General features: G+C 50.2%; 1 protein-coding gene across 1 annotated transcript in view; it reads left to right on the plus strand.

Annotated features, from left to right (window-relative positions):
* PHF11 (PHD finger protein 11) overlaps positions 1–12,707 on the plus strand; it is a 234,195-nt gene that overhangs the window by 140,366 nt on the left and 81,122 nt on the right. The gene's annotated exons all lie outside the window — the stretch shown is intronic.

The raw sequence follows: 12,707 nt of genomic DNA on the forward strand, positions 1-12,707 counted from the left end.
ATATGATCCCGATCCCCGTCCCAGAATTCTTTTTTAGGAACCTAAAATCGATGATTTTACGATTCGTTTGGAATAAGAAGCCAGCTAGATTACCTTATAAGTTCCTTTCCCGCTCAAGTTCATCAGACTGTTTGGGAGTCCCTGACCTACACTTATACTTCAAAGCGGTCCACCTGTGTAGATGGCTAAAAATTGTAGATAGTTTTGAGAGAGATGATCAAAATAACATTGATTTAGCTTTGCTGGGCCCTGAGGGAATACCTTGCCTATGGTCTTTAACGAGGCCCCCTGCTCATCTTACATTGTACGAGGTGACCTTAACTACTCTTCGAATTAAACTCTTAGTGAATAACGACCTCCCCCCAGATTCCTTCTCTTCTTTGCTGGCCCCTATTTGTACCATCCCTTTCCTGCTTAACCCTGGATTTCGGGATCCATATGGTCTTTGGTCTTCACTATCTAGAGAATCTTTAAATAGCTTTTATAATAATAAAATCCTCCAAGATGGGACCTGGCCCACAACTTCTCTAAACCACCCCAAAAATTTCCTCCAAGCTCAACATATTAGAAGAACAATTAAACATTTTAGGCAGGAGTTCCCATCTAAATCTAACTGGTCCTGGATTGATATCATGTCTAAATCCCCTCATCCGAAAATGAAGAATATCTCTCACCTATATTCGCATCTGAACACGCCATTGGGGAAACCAAAACCTTCTTTTATTCATTCTTGGGAAATGGAACTTAATGTGAATTTTACAGATGATCAAATAGCAAAAATCCTGATATATGCCTTTATCCCATAACCCCACCCATACCTCCCTATCTCCCCCCCCCATTTCTCCCTCCCCTTTTTCCATATGTTACAAAAAGTTCAAAATGTTTTAATGACCAACTGTCATGGGATACCTACCCCAAGAGAAAGCAGTATATCATAAAATGATAAAAACATATGAAGATATTTATATATTAGATATTATCAAATAAGCAACTTGTTACACCCTCCTTGTGCGAACCACGGAGGTATAAAGTGAAAAGATTAATGTAGTAAGTCAAATAGTCTGCAAGTGCAGGTCAATCTAATATAAGAAAGTATCCATGCTGGCACAGAGAAGGCGAACAAAGCCATATCAACAAAGTATAGACATACCACAATTATTCAATATAGATACGATATAGTTACCAGAGAGGTGCACCCAAAGGACCCACCACACCCAAAGCGCGTTTCACACTGAAATGCTTCGTCCAGGGGCGGTTGGGTACTGGCCAGATAGGGTTTATATACACGTAATGACCAATAGTAGAACAAAGAACAAATACCGCCCTCCCTTTCACCTGTAATTACATTTATTGATTGGATATGAGACCACCATAATAGTATACACAAAATACCATTTCCTTGGTTGTCAGGCAAGAGTCACTATTAATCTGGAAATGGATAGACTCCTTCCAGGGCAGACGAGCCCGCGCATGCACCTAGTTACGCCCGAAGTCAGAAGACGCCAGCTGTGCTCACATAGCAACGGTTGAACATGGAGCGCAATGTCTGATTAGCCGCCCATAACGTCACTTCCTACTGCCGCATAGCGGTGGATTAAGGAAGCCTGTATGACGCCCAGGACTATTTTACATATTGCTATGGCAACGGCAATTGTTTCAAATGGCAATATACTGAAAAAAGGCTGGTCAAACGCAAAAAGTTTGCAAAACTTTCGGGCTAGGGAGCAGTCTTGCGCCACCACACTGCTCAGGGCCACTGGTCAATTCATGAATTGAAGCTCCCGATCAACCTTCTGTAGATCCGAGCTCTTCGGCTGGCCCTGCAACAGTTCCATCATCTTCTAGCGCAGGGGTGAGCAATTAATTTTGTTATGGGGCCGCATGAGAACTTGGGATGGTTTTAGAGGGCCGGACTAATATAATTACCGTATTTTTCGGACTATAAGGCGCACCCCAAATTTGGGTTGAAAATTGCAGAAAAAAAGATTTTTTTATGAGATGGGGGTCCGTCTTATTGTCCGAATTTACAGTATCTTACCTGAGGGCTGGCGGTGGCAGAGCAGGGTCACAGGAGGCATGGTGTCGGCAGAGGTGGAGTGATGGGGTGTGGCGTGCACCTGAGCAGGGTCCCTTCCTGCTTAGGTGGGTGACGCCACGACCTGGTGTCCATGGGGGGGGTTGCAGCAGTGTTGTGGTGGCGGCAGAGGTGCGGCATGGCGTGCGCAGGGTCCCTTCCACCGGTGAGGTGACGCAGCGGCCCGCAAGGCAATGTGAGCAGCAGAGCCGGGTTGAATATCGGTGGCGGCGGCCATCTTCCTGAAGATCTAAATCTGCAAACTTGGCTTCAGGATAATGGCCGCCGCGATCTTCATCTGCGGACGTGCGGCCTCCCGCGGCCATTTTCCTGAAGCCTTGTAAAGCAGAGCACTACATCTGCGCACGCGCAGCCTCGGGAAGATGGCCACCGCCACTGATAAACAGGTGATCAACCCGGCTCTGCTGCTGACATTGCACGTGATGTACAGGGCCGATTCTTGGGGCCTTCACTCCAACCGCCAGCGGTCCTCAGAAGCGTCTGGCGGCTGGCCGAGCGGCGCCGGGGGTGGCTGTCAGAAGTGACAGCTAGCTAGCGGGCCGTTTAAAATCATCAGGCGGGCCGGATGCGGCCCGCGGGCCGCATCTTGCCCAGATCTGTTCTAGCGGGTCACCTCATTCGCATTCAATCAGACAACGCCATGGCTGTGGCATACATCAATCATCAAGGGGGTACCCGTAGCAGGGCGACCATGTCTGAGGTAGCTCACATCCTTTCGATGGGCAGAGAACAACCACTGAACGGCGGACTTCCTCAGCTGCCAGGGTCTCACCTCAGGAGAGTGGGAGATTCATCCAGAAGTCTTAAACCAGATCTGTCTTCGCTGGGGGATCCCAGATGTGAGCAGAGGCGGGTGAAGATGAGGTCCAGTGTGTGACCATCTTTGTGAGTGGCTGCAGAAGACCATTGAGTGAGGCCGAAGGAGGAAGTGAGAGTTAGAAGTTTAGTGGCAGCTGAGAGGGAAGTGTCAATGGGTATGTTGAAGTCGCCCATGATGATAGTGGGGATGTCCGCAGAAAGGAAATGAAGTAGCCAGGTGGTGAAGTGGTCAAAGAAGGTGGTGGCTGGCCCTGGGGGGCGGTAAATGACAGCCAGTTGGAGGTTGGTGGGGGCATAGATGCGCACAGAGTGCACCTGAAAGGAAGGGAGGGTAAAAGAGGGTGGCAGTGGGATTGGGGTGAAGGAGCAGGTACCTGACAGGAGAAAACCAACTCCTCCGCCATGCTTGCTGCTGGGGCAGGGTGTGTGAGAAAGTTGGAAGCCACCATAGGAAAGTGCAGCAGGAGAAGCTGTGTCAGAAGGGGTGAGCCAGGTTTCAGTGATGGCGAGGAAGGAAAGTTTGGTAGTAACAAAAAGATTGTGGATGTAGGAAAGCTTGTTGCAGACAGAGCGAGCGTTGCACAGAGCTCCTGTTAGTGGGACTGGGGAGGTGGAGGCTGGGCGAATGGGTATAAGGTTAGAGAGGTTACGGAAATTTGTGATGGAGCGTTGATGGGAGGTACAACTGACTTTGTGGATGTGGTGAGGAGGACCAGGATTTGGAGAGATATCACCAGCAGTGAGAAGGAGCAGAGAAAGTTAGCAGGTGGGAGCAGGAGAGGGCATGAGGTGGCTGTCTGTGCTTGGAGACAGAGGATTGTATGTTAAGGAACTGTTCTGAGGAGGAGGTGAGATGGATGGGGAAGATTGAAGAGGAGATGAACAGTTCTTTACTAGGAGTAGGGATTAGGGGAGTTTGCAGAAATTGAAGAATTATAGGGTTGAAAGTGACAACAAACAGAAACATTGTTTACAATGACTGTCCAGTTACCTTCTGTTCCCTTCTGGTTAAATTCTCGTTTTAATTCTAAATTAATCTTCACACTTCTAGGACACACTTATAGGAATCACACAGCACACTAAAGTCATTGCAGACTTGTGCTATGCAATATATGTACAACTAAGTGCATTCAGGTGTGAAGCAGAGAGGAGTGGTCTCTGCTCATCTTGGTCAGATAATTAATGGTGGACCAGATGCATACAATCAAGCATGGAGTAAACAATGTCATAAATAACACTGTGGTAAGCTGGGGTTAGCTGAAAGACATACCATGTGAATGCTAGGAGCAGAGGAAAGTCTGTGTGGAAAGTTGGGTGATGTACTATGTGCACTTCATAGACAGACAAGGCTGGAGAGCTGGGTGCATGGCCATACCTGTAGGAAGAATAGACATGCTGGTTAGAGTTCGATGGTGGCAGATAGCAGGGCACAGTCTGTATACATCCTTCTGGTTTTAATTCTAAATTAACCCATATAATGCTCCATACAGTTTATGATGGCCCCATAAGATGCTCCATACAAAATACGCCCCATATAATGCTCCATACAGTTTGGGCTCCATAAGATGCTCCATATTAAAATATGCCACATATAATGCTGCACAAATGTTGACTATGACCCCATAAGATGCTCCATACAGATATTTGCCCCATATAATGCTGCACATGGCTGTTATGATCTGGTGGTTTAGGAACAACATGAGACAAACTCTGAAGGAGGTGGTATCTGTACTGACCGCAAACCCTGAACCTAGCAGCGCAACTAGAAATAGCCGTGGGGGCAGTGGCGTAGGAAGGGGGGGGGCGGTCCGCCCCGGGCGGCACAATGCGGGGGGCGGCCGGCACTGCAGGAGGAGAGAGAAAGAAAAAAAAAAAAAAAAAAAGACGCCCCTTTAAATCTTTGGGCGGCGCCGTCTGCCGCCACGACCAGGCTCCCTCCACCCCCGGGCCCCCGCTCCCCGCCCCCCGCTCTAATACTCACCACTCCTGGTTCCTGCGGCAGCTACAGCGTTCTCTGACTCTGCGACGTCTCAGAGCAGAGGGCGCGATGACGTCATCACTGTGTGCCAGAGGCGTAGCTAGAGCTTTTGCCGCCCGGGGCTGTTCCCGAGTTTGGCGCCCCCCCCCCCCCCCATCCCCCCCACCCCAGCTCAATACACACAAAGGTTACCAAAAATGGTTTTCCTGTTTTGTAGAACTTAAACTGGGCCTAATGGTGTCACCCCCACATGCCACACCTGTGACTTAATACCACCACACCATGACCAGGCCACATAGTGACCGAATAATACTACATACAAGGGACAAATACCACCGCACCATTTCCAGACCACATATTACCACCACATAGTGACTGAATACTACAATACTGATCAGTAATAAAAAAAAAAAGCCACAATACTATCACCATAAGTGCCAGTATTCACAGGAGATCTGTACTTAGTATGCAGTGTCTGTGTAGAGGTAATACAGAGATCACTGGTGACATTATACACAGGACCTCTATATAGTATACAGTGTATAGTGTCAGTGTATAGGTAACACTGACTCACCAGTGACGTCTCTAGGTGAAGTCCTTCATCTTTTATCCAGCACAGACCGCCATCATTCCTTCCAGCCAGGACTCGTTTCTGCAGGAAATAACACAGTTATCTCGAGCTCCGCTTGCAGAACAGATTACTTAATTTTTCACAACTTCTACATTACACCACATGAAGAAAAAAAGGTGATATAGTGTCACTCTGCACAGTAACAGGACCGCCCCCCCATTTAAAACAGTATACTCAAAAGATAAAATAAATACATCACTGCAGTAACAATATCCCTTAATTATCCCCTATGGTAATAATATTCCCCACCCTGGCCCCGTTTATCTCATTCCTGGCTCCAGCCATATGTTCTCGCATCCTGCCCTCATGAGTATCCATTCTACCCCATATGATCTCCACATCCTGCCCCACCAGCCTCCATCGTATCCGTCCTGCCCCATGATCCAATCCTGCCCCGTGTCTCCAATCATGCCCCGTATCTACATTCTGCCCATGCCTCAAGTCCTGCCCCCAGTGTGTCCAGCATATTACCCCCATGTTGTCCAGCAATCTGCCCCAGTGTGTCCAGCATATTACCCCCATGTTGTCCAGCAATCTGCCCCAGTGTGTCCAGCATATTACCCCCAGTGTGTCCAGCAATCTGCCCCAGTATGTCCAGCATATTACCCCCAGTGTGTCCAGCAATCTGCCCTCAGTGTGTCCAGCAATCTGCCCCAGTGTCCAGCCTTTCCCCAGTGTGTCCAGCAGTCTGCCCAAGTGTGTCCAGCATATTACCCCCAGTGTCCAGCATTGCCCCAGTGTGTCCAGTATATTACCCCCAGTGTGTCCAGCAATCTGCCCCAGTGTCCAGCATTGCCCCAGTGTGTCCAGAAGTCTGCCCCAGGGTCTCCAGCATTGCCTCAATGTGTCCAGAAATCTGCCCCAGGGTCTCCAGTATTGCCCCAGTGTGTCCAGCAATCTGCCCCAGGGTCTCCAGTATTGCCCCAGTGTGTCCAGCAATCTGCCCCATGGTCTCCTGTATTGCCCCAGTGTGTCCAGCATTCTGCCCCATGGTCTCCAGTATTGCCCCGGTGTGTCCAGCAATCTTCCCCATGGTCTCCAGTATTGCCCCAGTATGTCCAGAAGTCTGCCCCAGGGTCTCCAGCATTGCCTCAATGTGTCCTGAGATCTGCCCCATGGTCTCCAGTATTCAGTGTGTCCAGCATTCTGCCCCATAGTCTCCTGTACTGCCCCAGTGTGTCCAGCATTCTGCCCCATGGTCTCCAGTATTGCCCCAGTGTGTCCAGCATTCTGCCCCATGGTCTCCAGTATTGCCCCAGTGTGTCCAGCATTCTGCCCCATGGTCTCCAGTATTGCCCCAGTGTGTCCAGCATTCTGCCCCATGGTCTCCAGTATTGCCCCAGTGTGTCCAGCAATCTTCCCCATAGTCTCCTGTATTGCCCCAGTGTGTCCAGCAATCTGCCCCATGGTCTCCTGTATTGCCCCAGTGTGTCCAGCAATCTGCCCCATAGTCTCCTGTATTGCCCCAGTGTGTCCAGCAATCTGCCCCATGGTCTCCTGTATTGCCCCAGTGTGTCCAGCATTCTGCCCCATGGTCTCCAGTACTGCCCCAGTGTGTCCAGCAATCTGCCCCATGGTCTCCAGCATTGCCCCAGCCCCAGACAGTCAGACATAAAGAAAAAAAAAAAAAAGTAAAATCCTCACCTCTCCCGTTCCCAGCGCAGGTCCGGTGCAGTCAGCGTCTCTCCGGCTCTGCGACGCTCAGGACAGAGAGGCAGAGCGGCGCGTACAGTAGTGACGTCATCGCGCCCTCTGCTCTGAGACGTCGCAGAGTCAGAGGACGCTGAAGCCGCAGGAACCAGGAGAGGTGAGTATTAGAGCGGGGGGCGGGGGCGGGGGCGGGACCCGGGGGTGGGGGGAGCTGGCCCTGGTCGTGGCGGCGGACGGCGCCGCCCGAAGATTTAAAGGGGCGTCTTTTTTTTTTTTTTTTATCTTCTTCTCCTGCAGCGCCGGCCGCCCCCAGCATTGTGCCGCCCGGGGCGGACCGCCCCCCCCGCACCCCCTTCCTACGCCACTGCTGTGTGCTCAGCCTCTCTGTCCTGAGCGTCGCAGAGCCGGAGAGACGCTGACTGCACCGGACCTGCGCTAGGAACGGGAGAGGTGAGGATTTTACTTTTTTTTTTTTTTTTTCTTTATGTCTGACTCTGGGGGCAATGCTGGACACACTGGGGCAATACTGGAGACCATGGGGCAGATTGCTGGACACACCGGGGCAATACTGGAGACCATGGGGCAGATTGCTGGACACACTGGGGCAATACTGGAGACCATGGGGCAGATTGCTGGACACACCGGGGCAATACTGGAGACCATGAGGCAGATTGCTGGACACACCGGGGCAATACTGGAGACCATGGGGCAGATTTCTGGACACACTGGTGCAATACTGGAGACCATGGGGCAGATTGCTGGACACACCGGGGCAATACTGGAGACCATGGGGCAGATTGCTGGACACACCGGGGCAATACTGGAGACCATGGGGCAGATTGCTGGACACACTGGGGCAATACTGGAGACCATGGGTGGGGCAGATTGCTGGACACACTGGGGCAATACTGGAGACCATGGGTGGGGCAGATTGCTGGACACACTGGGGCAATACTGGAGACCATGGGGCAGATTGCTGGACACACCGGGGCAATACTGGAGACCATGGGGCAGATTGCTGGACACACCGGGGCAATACTGGAGACCATGGGGCAGATTGCTGGACACACCGGGGCAATACTGGAGACCATGGGGCAGAATGCTGGACACACTGGGGCAATACTGGAGACCATGGGGCAGATTGCTGGACACACTGGGGCAATACTGAAGACCATGGGGCAGATTTCTGGACACACTGGGGCAATACTGGAGACCATGGGGCAGATTGCTGGACACACCGGGGCAATACTGGAGACCATGGGGCAGATTGCTGGACACACCGGGGCAATACTGGAGACCATGGGGCAGATTGCTGGACACACTGGGGCAATACTGGAGACCATGGGTGGGGCAGATTGCTGGACACACTGGGGCAATACTGGAGACCATGGGTGGGGCAGATTGCTGGACACACTGGGGCAATACTGGAGACCATGGGGCAGATTGCTGGACACACCGGGGCAATACTGGAGACCATGGGGCAGATTGCTGGACACACCGGGGCAATACTGGAGACCATGGGGCAGAATGCTGGACACACTGGGGCAATACTGGAGACCATGGGGCAGATTGCTGGACACACTGGGGCAATACTGAAGACCATGGGGCAGAATGCTGGACACACTGGGGCAATACTGGAGACAATGGGGCAGAATGCTGGACACACTGGGGCAATACAGGAGACCATGGGGGAGATTGCTGGACACACTGGGGCAATACTGGAGACCCTGGGGCCAAACTCGGGAACAGCCCCGGGCGGCAAAAGCTCTAGCTACGCCTCTGCATGGGGGGTACCTGACGCTCCCTAGACCCCTTGGCACAGCCTAAGATCTAACTTCCCCTAAAGATGGAAACAGGAAACCTATTTTGCCTCAGAGAAAATCCCCAAAGGAAAGATAGCCCCCCACAAATATTGACGGTGAGAGGAGGGGAAAATAACATACGCAGAAATGAAATCAGATTTTAGCGCAGGAGGCCAGTCTAGCTTGATAGATAGGACAGGAAAGGATACTGTGCGGTCAGTATAAAAACTACAAAACAATCCACACAGTGTTTGCACCTGACTAAAGGTGTGGAGGGTAAATCTGCTTCCCAGAGCTTCCAGCTAACAGAAATAATCCATACTGACAAGCTGGACAAATATAGAATGCACAGAACAATAAGTCCACAACATGTGGACTGAAATGAGCAAAGCCAGAACTTATCTTTGCAGAACTGGTCAGGAAACCAGGAGAATCCAAGCAAAGATGTGAATCCAGCCAGGAAACATTGACAAAGTGGCACAGGCTGAAGAAAGAGCCAGACTTAAATAGCGGACCATAAGTGGAGGCAGCTGATGACAGCTAACTCCAAGGAGCAGCCATACCACTAGAAACCACAAGAGGGAGCCCAAGAGCAGAACTCACAAAAGTGCCACTTACAACCACCGGAGGGAGCCCAAGAGCGGAATTCACAACACATGGCCCCATAAGATGCTGCATAGAGATAGTTGCCCCATATAATGCTGCACATGGCCCCATACAGATATTTGCCCCATATAATGCTGCACATAGCCCCATAAGATGCTGCATAGAGATATTTGCCCCATATAATGCTTCACATGGCCTCATACAGATATTTGCCCCATATAATGCTGCCCATGGCAGACAAAATGACTAGTGATAGAAATTCCCCATTAAATGTCACCTGCTTAACCCAGCAGGAAGTATTTCGGCGTCTAAAAATCACTAAAATTTACAAATCTCCGGGCCCAGATGGGATACACCCCCGAGTACTGCAGGAACTAAGTACAGTCATTGATAGACCATTATTTTTAATCTTTAAAGACTCCATAATAACAGGGTCTGTACTGTTATGAAAGGCAATTCAGTACTACAATGGACATAGCGGTCAGAGCACATACAGTGATCTGACAATAACCCAAAATCATAGAACGAGCTCTGAGACGTGGGAACTCTGCAGACCGCAATCCCTAATCCTCTCTAAACAACACTAGAGGCAGCCGTGGATTGCGCCTAACTCTGCCTATGCAACTCGGCACAGCCTGAGAAACTAACTAGCCTGAAGATAGAAAATAAGCCTACCTTGCCTCAGAGAAATACCCCAAAGGAAAAGGCAGCCCCCCACATATAATGACTGTGAGTTAAGATGAAAAGACAAACGTAGAGATGAAATAGATTCAGCAAAGTGAGGCCCGACTTTCTTAACAGATCGAGGATAGAAAAGGTAACTTTGCGGTCTACACAAAACCCTAAAGAACACCACGCAAAGGGGGCAGAAAGACCCTCCGTACCGAACTAACGGCACGGAGGTACACCCTTTGCGTCCCAGAGCTTCCAGCAACAAATTAGACAAGCTGGACAGAAAAAATAGCAAACAAATAGCAAAGAAGAACTTAGCTATGCAGAGCAGCAGGCCACAGGAATGATCCAGGGAAAAGCAAGTCCAACACTGGAACATTGACAGGAAGCCAGGATCAAAGCATTAGGTGGAGTTAAGTAGAGAAGCACCTAACGACCTCACCAGATCACCTGAGGGAGGAAACTCAGAAGCCGCAGTACCACTTCCCTCCACCAACAGAAGCTCACAGAGAGAATCAGCCGAAGTACCACTTGTGACCACAGGAGGGAGCTCTGCCACAGAATTCACAACAGTACCCCCCCCTTGAGGAGGGGTCACCGAACCCTCACCAGAGCCCCCAGGCCGACCAGGATGAGCCACATGAAAGGCACGAACAAGATCGGGAGCATGGACATCAGAGGCAAAAACCCAGGAATTATCTTCCTGAGCATAACCCTTCCATTTAACCAGATACTGGAGTTTCCGTCTAGAAACACGAGAATCCAAAATCTTCTCCACAATATACTCCAATTCCCCCTCCACCAAAACCGGGGCAGGAGGATCAACAGATGGAACCATAGGTGCCACGTATCTCCGCAACAATGACCTATGGAATACGTTATGTATGGAAAAAGAATCTGGAAGGGTCAGACGAAAAGACACAGGATTAAGAACCTCAGAAATCCTATACGGACCAATGAAACAAGGTTTAAACTTAGGAGAGGAAACCTTCATAGGAATATGACGAGAAGATAACCAAACCAGATCCCCAACACGAAGTCGGGGACCCACACGGCGTCTGCGATTAGCGAAACGTTGAGCCTTCTCCTGGGACAAGGTCAAATTGTCCACTACATGAGTCCAAATCTGCTGCAACCTGTCCACCACAGTATCCACACCAGGACAGTCCGAAGACTCAACCTGTCCTGAAGAGAAACGAGGATGGAACCCAGAATTGCAGAAAAATGGCGAAACCAAGGTAGCCGAGCTGGCCCGATTATTAAGGGCGAACTCAGCCAAAGGCAAAAAGGACACCCAGTCATCCTGATCGGCAGAAACAAAGCATCTCAGATATGTTTCCAAGGTCTGATTGGTTCGTTCGGTCTGGCCATTAGTCTGAGGATGGAAAGCCGAGGAAAAAGACAAGTCAATGCCCATCCTACCACAAAAGGCTCGCCAAAACCTTGAAACAAACTGGGAACCTCTGTCAGAAACGATATTCTCTGGAATGCCATGTAAACGAACCACATGCTGGAAGAACAATGGCACCAAATCAGAGGAGGAAGGCAATTTAGACAAGGGTACCAGATGGACCATCTTAGAAAAGCGATCACAGACCACCCAAATGACTGACATCTTTTGAGAAACGGGAAGATCAGAAATAAAATCCATAGAGATATGTGTCCAAGGCCTCTTCGGGACCGGCAAGGGCAAAAGCAACCAACTGGCACGAGAACAGCAGGGCTTAGCCCGAGCACAAATCCCACAGGACTGCACAAAAACACGCACATCCCGCGACCGAGACGGCCACCAAAAGGATCTAGCCACCAACTCTCTGGTACCAAAGATTCCAGGATGACCAGCCAACACCGAACAATGAACCTCAGAGAACTTTATTGGTCCACCTATCAGGGACAAACAGTCTCTCCGCTGGACAACGATCAGGTTTATTAGCCTGAAATTTTTGCAGCACCCGCCGCAAATCAGGGGAGATGGCAGACACAATTACTCCTTCCTTGAGGATACCCGCCGGCTCAGACAAACCCGGAGAGTCGGGCACAAAACTCCTAGACAGAGCATCCGCCTTCACATTTTTAGAGCCCGGAAGGTACGAAATCACAAAGTCAAAACGGGCAAAAAACAGCAACCAACGAGCCTGTCTAGGATTCAACCGCTTAGCAGACTCAAGATAAGTCAAGTTCTTATGATCAGTCAATACCACCACGCGATGCTTAGCTCCTTCAAGCCAATGACGCCACTCCTCGAATGCCCACTTCATGGCCAGCAACTCTCGGTTGCCCACATCATAATTTCACTCAGCAGGCGAAAACTTCCTGGAAAAAAAAGCGCATGGTTTCATCACTGAGCAATCAGAACTTCTTTGCGACAAAACAGCCCCTGCTCCAATCTCAGAAGCATCAACCTCGACCTGGAACGGAAGAGAAACATCTGGTTGACACAACACAGGGGCAGAA

Source organism: Ranitomeya imitator, chromosome 3 (assembly GCF_032444005.1).
Source record: "Ranitomeya imitator isolate aRanImi1 chromosome 3, aRanImi1.pri, whole genome shotgun sequence".
In the NCBI taxonomy this organism is placed as follows: domain Eukaryota; kingdom Metazoa; phylum Chordata; class Amphibia; order Anura; family Dendrobatidae; genus Ranitomeya; species Ranitomeya imitator.